Raw genomic sequence first — 8,460 nt, 5'->3', positions numbered from 1 at the left:
TTTTTAAGTATTATTTAAAAGGGTAAATAACTGTCCTTTATTTATCTGTCTTAACCCCAATCATGATTTTTATAAACTTCTAACACTTCCCCTCTCAACCGTCTCTTTTCCTCATCATAGGAGAGATGTCTCATCCCCTTTATCATTTCGGTTGCCCTCCTCTGCACCTTTTTTTTTTTTTTTTAATTCTGCTGTGACTTTCTTGAGATGGGGCACTACTGAAGGTGTGGCTGCACCACGGCTCCATATAGAGGCAGTATATTTTCTGTTTTATTCCTCATAACTTTTTGGATTATTCCTTGCATTGTATTTGCTTTTTTGACCGCTGCCTGTTGGAATCACAATCCCACATCTTTTCTTTTTTTCTTTTTTTCCATTTATATATTTAGCTCAGGCCTTTTCATTGATAGCTTGATGTGAGTTACATTTAGGTATTGCAGGTATTCCCTGTCCACAGAGGGCTTTACAATCAGGGAGCCTAACTTTCAAACCTAGCCGCAGTACAGCATTTACATGCGTAATGGACGTGCAGAGATGAATTGCTAGTATTTTAGACACTTCGGTAGGAGCTTTGCAGTATATAAACTACTGCGTATTTCTGCCCTGAAAATTCACGCGTTTATTTCCATTGCAAGAAAATGCTTGTTTTCTACCTATTTTATAAACACATTTTATGCATGAAATAATTGACTGTGCAAAAAAAAATCCATAATTAAACACAAAGGCAGGTATTTTATGTGTGCGTACTCAGGATCCCCAGTTCACCAATACCTAGGCCGGTTCACTCTGTCCTCCTCTAGATCACGTAGACTCTCTATCACTTCACCCTGAATCCCCGCCAGTTCTTCCAGGCAACAGACAAGTCCCATTTCACTTGTGCGAGTCAATCAGCTGTAAAAGTGGACAAATAAGTTTGGTAACGTGTGCGCATATTTCTCCTACAAAGTAGCAATTAGCGCATGTGAGATATCCATAGGGAACTGAAAATGCACGCATCCTCTCGAGGGTTACAGAATAACATGGGCATGCGCGGCTGTGGAGCCCCTCTGAAAATTCACTTCTGAGTTTGTACCTGAGGCAACGGAGGGTGAAATGACTTGTCCAAGGACACGAGAAGCGTCAAGTAAATTTGATCCTTGCCTTCCTTGGTTCTCAGGCTGCTCCTCTAGCCTTCTAGGTTTCCTAACCAATGTCCTACAGAGAAGTCACTGCTGCCTGATGCTCAGATGTAAGACAGCACCCAGGCTCTGCTCTCATCTCCTCACAGCAACAAGAGGGGCCCCAGTGATGGCTTTTAAATCTGTAGGAGCTCCTGTTTGAGAACATGTAATCGCTCACGCCTCTTCTTCCCGGCTACAGCATGACCCCTGGACACTTGAGATTAATGGGCAGTGTGCAGGACACTGATAGCTGCGTCTCACTTTGTGCAGCACACACAGCACCTCCTCGCCTTCCTGTCCTGAGCCTGCTCTGCTCTTCGTTCTATTCCCAGGTTGAGTGAGACGGGGAGAGTGTGAGCTGAGTACTGGGCGTGATTCTCTCTGAGTGCTGGAAGCAGCAGCACAGAAGGAGCTCTCGCAGCCACCTGCAGAAGCCACGGGAACTAACTGAGACTGCTGCCCACATCACAGCTTTCTCCCTTCTCCTGTAAATGTATATAGAGGGACCTGCTCTATTGTGATGGGTTCATATGCATCTCCCCCCTTCTCCCTTCTCCTGTGCCTGTATATAGAGGGAGCTGCTCTATTGTGATGGGTTCATATGCATCTCCCACCTTCTCCTGTGCCTGTATATAGAGGGACCTGCTCTATTGTGATGGGTTCATATGCATCTCCCCCCTTCTCCCTTCTCCTGCGCCTGTATATAGAGGGAGCTGCTCTATTGTGATGGGTTCATATGCATCTCCCCCCTTCTCCCTTCTCCTGCGCCTGTATATAGAGGGAGCTGCTCTATTGTGATGGGTTCATATGCATCTCGCCCCTTCTCCCTTCTCCTGCGCCTGTATACAGAGGGAGCTGCTCTATTGTGATGGGTTCATATGCTCTCCCTCCTTCTCCCTTCTCCTGCGCCTGTATATAGAGGGAGCTGCTCTATTGTGATGGGTTCATATGCATCTCCTCCCTTCTCCCTTCTCCTGCGCCTGTATATAGAGGGAGCAGCTCTATTGTGATGGGGTCATATGCATCTCCTCCCTTCTCCCGCGCCTGTATATAGAGGGAGCTGCTCTATTGTGATGGGTTCATATGCATCTCCCCCTTCTCCTGTGCCTGTATATAGAGGGAGCTGCTCTATTGTGATGGGTTCCTATGCATCTCCCCCCTTCTCCTGCGCCTGTATATAGAGGGAGCTGCTCTATTGTGATGGGTTCATATGCATCTCCCCCCTTCTCCTGTGCCTGTATATAGAGGGAGCTGCTCTATTGTGAGGGGTTCCTATGCATCTCCCCCCTTCTCCTGTGCCTGTATATAGAGGGAGCTGCTCTATTGTGAGGGGTTCCTATGCATCTCCCCACTTCTCCCTTCTCCTGTGCCTGTATATAGAGGGAGCTGCTCTATTGGGATGGGTTCATGTGCATCTCCCCCCCCCCCCCTTCTCCTGTTCCTTTATATAGAGGGAGCTGCTCTATTGTGAGGGGTTCATATGCATCTCCCCCCCCCTTCTCCTGTGCCTGTATATAGAGGGAGCTGCTCTATTGTCTGCACCAGTCTCTCTCCTTCAGTCCTTTACCCTGTCCCTCCCAGTCTCTCGCTCTCTCCTTCAGTCCTTTATCCTGTCCCCTCCAGTCTCTCGCTGATCTGTCTTCCAACCCCAGCCCTGTCACCATGGCACTCCCTGCCCTATTTCCTACTTGTCTCTACCTTCAACCCACCACATGCTTCATCTCCCACATCTACCCCACCAGTATCCATGCTCCTCTCTGCCCCATCTCCCGTATATCTCTACCCCTCCCAATCACTATACTCCTCCCTACCCCCCTCTCCCACCTCTTCCCCTACGTATCTGTGCCCCTCCCTGTCCTATCTCCCAATCATACCCCACTGAAGCCTCTCCCCCATCTCACTCTATTCTATGTACATTCAAAACCTTCTAAACCGTGTTATTTCATTCTATATAATATCAAAATCTGACTCTTCGGTTTTGAATACACTACCAAAACCCTTATCCACTCGCTCGTCACTGCCTGCTTGACTACTGCACGGGGCACTGAACCATCACTGAATTCTCTACAATCTGTCCCAAATTCACTGAGCAACTTTTTTTTCCAGGGTTGTTACAACTCTTTTCTCATGGAACTCCATTGGTTCCAAGTCTACTTTGCTTCTAACGTACAAGTACATTTATTCGCTACCTTTCCTCTCGTCTACTCCTAATGCCCTTCTCATAACCTTCTTTTTTTGTTGGGTGAGATGCTCCTTTCTGTGCTTTTCTCCATTGCTAACTGCAGACTCTTTGCTTTTGGTCTTCTGGAACAGCCTTCTGCCACTGGTGTATCGTAACTGGATTTGAATTTAACCACTCACCTTTCCAAAGCGATTTACCTTACAGATATTGCCAACATATTTCCCTATCCCCAAAGGGCTACTATTCTCAAGATCAAAATCGTAGAGCATATAGAAAGACATGGTTTAATGGAACACAGTCAACATGAATTTACCCAAGGGGAGTCCTTGGCTCACAAATCTGCTTCATTTTTTGAAGGGGTTAATAATCATGTGGATAAAGATGAACCGGTAGATGTAGTGTATTTGGATTTTCAGAAGGCGTTTGGCAAAGTTCCTCATGAGAGGCTTCTAAGAAAACTAAAAAGTCATGGGATAGGAGGCAATGTCCTTCCGTGGATTACAAACTGGTTAAAAGACAGGAAACAGAGAGTAGGATTAAATGGTCAATTTTCTCAGTGGAAAAGGGTAAATAGTGGAGTGCCTCAGGGATCTGTACTTGGACTGGTGCTTTTCAATATATATATAAATAATCTGGAAAGGAATACAATGAGTGAAGTTATAAAATTTGCAGATGATACAAAATTATTCAGAGTAGTTAAATCACTAGCGGATTGTGATATATTACAGGAGGACCTTGCAAGACTGGAAGATTGGGCATCCAAATGGCAGATGAAATTTAATGTGGACAAGTGCAAGGTGTGGCACATAGGGAAAAATAACCCTTGCTGTAGTTACACGATGTTAGGGTCCACCCTGGAAAAAGATCTAGGCATCATAGTGGATAATACTTTAAAATCATTGGTTCAGTGTGCTGCTGCAGTCAAAAAAACAAACAATGTTAGGAATTATTAGGAAGAGAATGGTTAATAAAACGTAAAATATCATAATGCCTCTATATCGCTCCATGGTGAAGACCACACCTTGAATACTGTGTACAATTCTGGTCACCGCATCTCAAAAAAGATATAGCTGCGATGGAGAAGGTACAGAGAAGGGCAACAAAAATGATAAAGGGGATGGAACAGCTCCCCTATGAGGAAAGACTGAAGATGTTAGGGCTGTTCAACTTGGAGAAGAGATGGCTGAGGGGGATATGATAGAGGTCTTTAAGATCATGAGAGGTCTTGAACAAGTAGATGTGAATCTGTTATTTACACTTTCGAATAATAGAAGGACTAGGGGGCATTCCATGAAGTTAGCAAGTAGCACATTTAAGACTAATCGGAGAAAATTCTTTTTCACTCAACGCACAGTAAAGCTCTGGAATTTGTTGCCAGAGGATGTGGTTAGTGAAGTTAGTGTAGCTGGGTTCAAAAAAGGTTTGGATAAGTTCTTGGAAGAGAAGTCCATTAACTGCTATTAATCAATTTTACTTAGGGAATAGCCACTGCTATTAATTGCATCAGTAGCATGGGATCTTCTTGGTGTTTGGGTAATTGCCAGGTTCTTGTGGCCTGGTTTGGCCTCTGTTGGAAACAGGATGCTGGGCTTGATGGACCCTTGGTCTGACCCAGCATGGCAATTTCTTATGTTCTTAAGGTGCCACTGCCGATGCAGTAAGGTGCGGGTCAAAACTGTCCCTGACATTGTGCATGTTTTCTTAGTATATAGGTAACATTTTTTTTAAGCTAATGGTATGCTGATGCTTTGGAAGTAAAAAAAAAGAAAAAAGTGGGCCAACTGGAAAATGTGCACTCAGCACAGACTGAGTGCACATTTTAAACCTGAGGGGGTTGGGGGGGGGGGGAACTCTCAGCTGTGCACATGATTTACAGTTGCGCGCATAAGTTTACACACCCCTGGCAGAATTTGGAAGATGTGAGGCATTTTAAGAAATCAATCACACAACACAATGCCCAAAAATATTCCTATTCCAGTGCCTCAAAAATTGTAAACCACACATCAAACTAAAGTAAGCCACTGGTATATGTTTATCAAACAATTCCAAATTTGGAAAGCCACTGGTATATGTTTATCAAACAATTCCAAATTTGGAATTGTTTGATAAACATATACCAGTGGCTTACTTTAGTTTGATGTGAGGCATTTTAAGAAAACATGAGTGATCAGACAAAACACGTCTGTTATTTTAATGTTTCAAATTAAACTATTATGCATCACAGAATTGCACAATCATTAAACAAACCATAGCAATAAAGGAAATAATAAAATGGTCCTGTTCTAAAGTTTACGTACCCTTAGTCCTTAATATCATGTATTGCCCCTTCTGCATCAATGACAACTTGCAGACTTTTGTGATAGTTGTGAATGAGGCCCTTTATTTTCTCCTGAGGTCAAGCTGCCCATTCCTCTTGGCAAAAAGCCTCCAGATCCTGTAAATTCTGTGGTTGTTGAGCATGAACTGCATATTCTCTGTTATTTTCTGTTCTACTTTCTACTACAATGTAACCGAATTTTTGTTATATGTAAATAGATCTGATGACTTTAGTTGAATGTCTGTATATAAAAAACAAATAAATGTTTGAGTTCCCCCCAAAGTGGCTCCATGTTGCTGAGGTCAGGAGACTGTGATGGCCACTCCAGAACCTTCACTTCCTTCTGCTGCAGCCACTGAAGGCTCAACTTGGCCTTATGTTTCAGATCATTGTCATGTTGGAAAGTCTAAGTGCGCCCCATGCGCAGCTTCCTGACTGATGAAGGCAAATTCCCCTCCAATATTTTCTGATAAGATGCTGCATTCATCCTGCCATCAATTTGGACTAAATTCCCTGTGCTGCTGTAGCTCACCCCCTCCCACCCCAAAACAGCAGAGATCCTCCTCCATGCTTCATGGTAAGGATGGTGCGCGTCTCTTCAAAGTGTTCTTCTGTGTAAAGTTCAATTTTGGTCTTATCACTCCAGATTATTTTCTTCCAGAAGTTTTGGGGCTTCTCTAGATGCTGTTGGGCGAATTGTAAGCGAGCTGTTTTGTGGCATTGATGCAGCAATGGCTTTTTATTGGTAACTCTTCCATGCAGCCCATTTTTGTTCAGGTATCTCCTTATCATGCATGCTGGAACACCCACACCAGTTGAGAAGTCTATATTTCAGTAGAAGTTGCTTGAGGGTTTTTCTTTGTATCCCAACAAATTTTCATGGCAGTTGTCTGAAATCTTTCTTGGTCTACCTTGGTGTTAACTGAACACACAATTTCCCACTTTTTGATTAGATTTTGAACAGTACCAATTGGCATTTTTTAATCTTTGGATTTTTTTTAAATATTTTTCTGATTTAAAAAGTTGAGCTACTTTTGCTTGCAGATCCTTTGACAGTTCTTTTGTTTTCCCCCATGCTTCAGTAACTCCAGAGTCAGTGCAGCCCTGGGTGAAATGCACAAGTGTTTCTCAAGAGCTAAGAAACACATTGACTATTTATACGCAGACACTAATTATAGTCAAACAAGACACAGGTGTGGATACCTACCCTTCATTTTACCATCTCAACCTGTGTGTGTCAACTTGGGTGTATATTATCGGCCCAAACATTCAAGGGTATATAAACTTTTGACAAGGACCATTTTACTATTTCCTGTGTTGCTATGGTTTGTTTATTGATTGTGCTTTTCTGTGATGCATAAAATAGTTTTATTTGAAACACATTTAAAAATAACAGACATGTTTTGTCTGATCACTCATGTTTTCTTAAAATGTTATATATCTTACAAATTCTGCCAGAGGTATGTAAACTTATGAGCACAACTGTAGGTGCACAAAAAATGCTTTCAGTGCAGAAACCTTTCCTTGTCCACATATTTATGCACAACAAACCTGCTTTGTGTGTGCAGAGCCTGCTTTCTGCACATAAATCCTGATTACAGGTCCCAGTGTCAGAATTTCAGCTTCTGCCCACAGACTGACACTAGCTCGGGAAGCTTTACTCCACCTTTGACCAGGAGGAAAATTTCCAGCACTAAGAAAATCTGAGCTAAGCCAACGCGCCTTTCCGCATTGGGGTAATAGCTAATGCCTTCATTAGCACAGGATTTCTATGCGAAAGTGCTAAGCAGGATGCACAGTTTTACATGCATGGGGGTTTATTTTTGTGCAATACTCCTTGCTGTAGCGGGAGTAACACTTGCACACAATTGAGGGGAAAACCTGTGCACTGCTGAATGCACTTGAGGGTGAAGTGACTTGCCCAAGGTCACAAGGAGCAGCAGTGCAGTTTGAACTCTGGCTTCCCAGGTCTTCCAGCTCTGGCTTTATTTAAGCCCCACTTATAGACTGTGATTGATTTTTCATTCCAAAAAACTGGACTTTTCCTGATCTTAGCCCTCTCACCTTAAACAGGTTTCATTGTGATCATTAAGGTCATTTTGTAACAGCCCACATTAAAAAGTCGACAAATCTGTGCATAAGTTACATCAGCATTCAAAGCAAACGTGCGCACGTCCGTGTTGAAGGTTATCCCAGAAAAACTACTTGCATGTAATTACCCTGGCTGATTTGTGTGCAGGAAGCTTTCATGAGGAAATCTGCAGGTGTAGCTTTAAAAAAATAAAAAAAATAAAATAAAAAATCCCAACGTATGTGCGGAAGTGCAAACCCCTCCCTTACTCCAGCCTTGCATGCATACAGGACAAACGAGCGTTGGCCTATCTGCAAGTCATAGTAAGCTGTGCCTACAGCGAAAGCACATTTTAACCTGCAGAAGTGCCTTCCAAAATTACCCTTCCTGTGACTGTGAGAAAATGATTTGGCTTGTCAGATTGCCAGTCCCATGGAGTAAGAACCTTCTCTTTTATGTGCCTGTACAGTGCTGTGTACACCATGCTAAGTAGTAGCAGTCCCCTCTCAGAGGAGAGGAGGAGTGCTGAACTCTTTCTCTATCACCCCCCACTTGTATGTCACTCTTTTTTCTGCCAGCATGAGGCTTTGCCCCCTTGCCTGCCCTTCTTCCCATCTCCCACCGATTCTCATTCTTAGCAGGGAAGAATTCCTCCTGCTAATTGTATAACATCAGGACCACGAAATGGGGGAAGGAGGGAAAAAAAAGTTTTGTTTCATTTTCAGACTGA

This window comes from Rhinatrema bivittatum, chromosome 6 (assembly GCF_901001135.1).
Source record: "Rhinatrema bivittatum chromosome 6, aRhiBiv1.1, whole genome shotgun sequence".
Lineage (NCBI taxonomy): Eukaryota > Metazoa > Chordata > Amphibia > Gymnophiona > Rhinatrematidae > Rhinatrema > Rhinatrema bivittatum.
Note: the sequence above shows the minus strand (reverse complement) of the source record.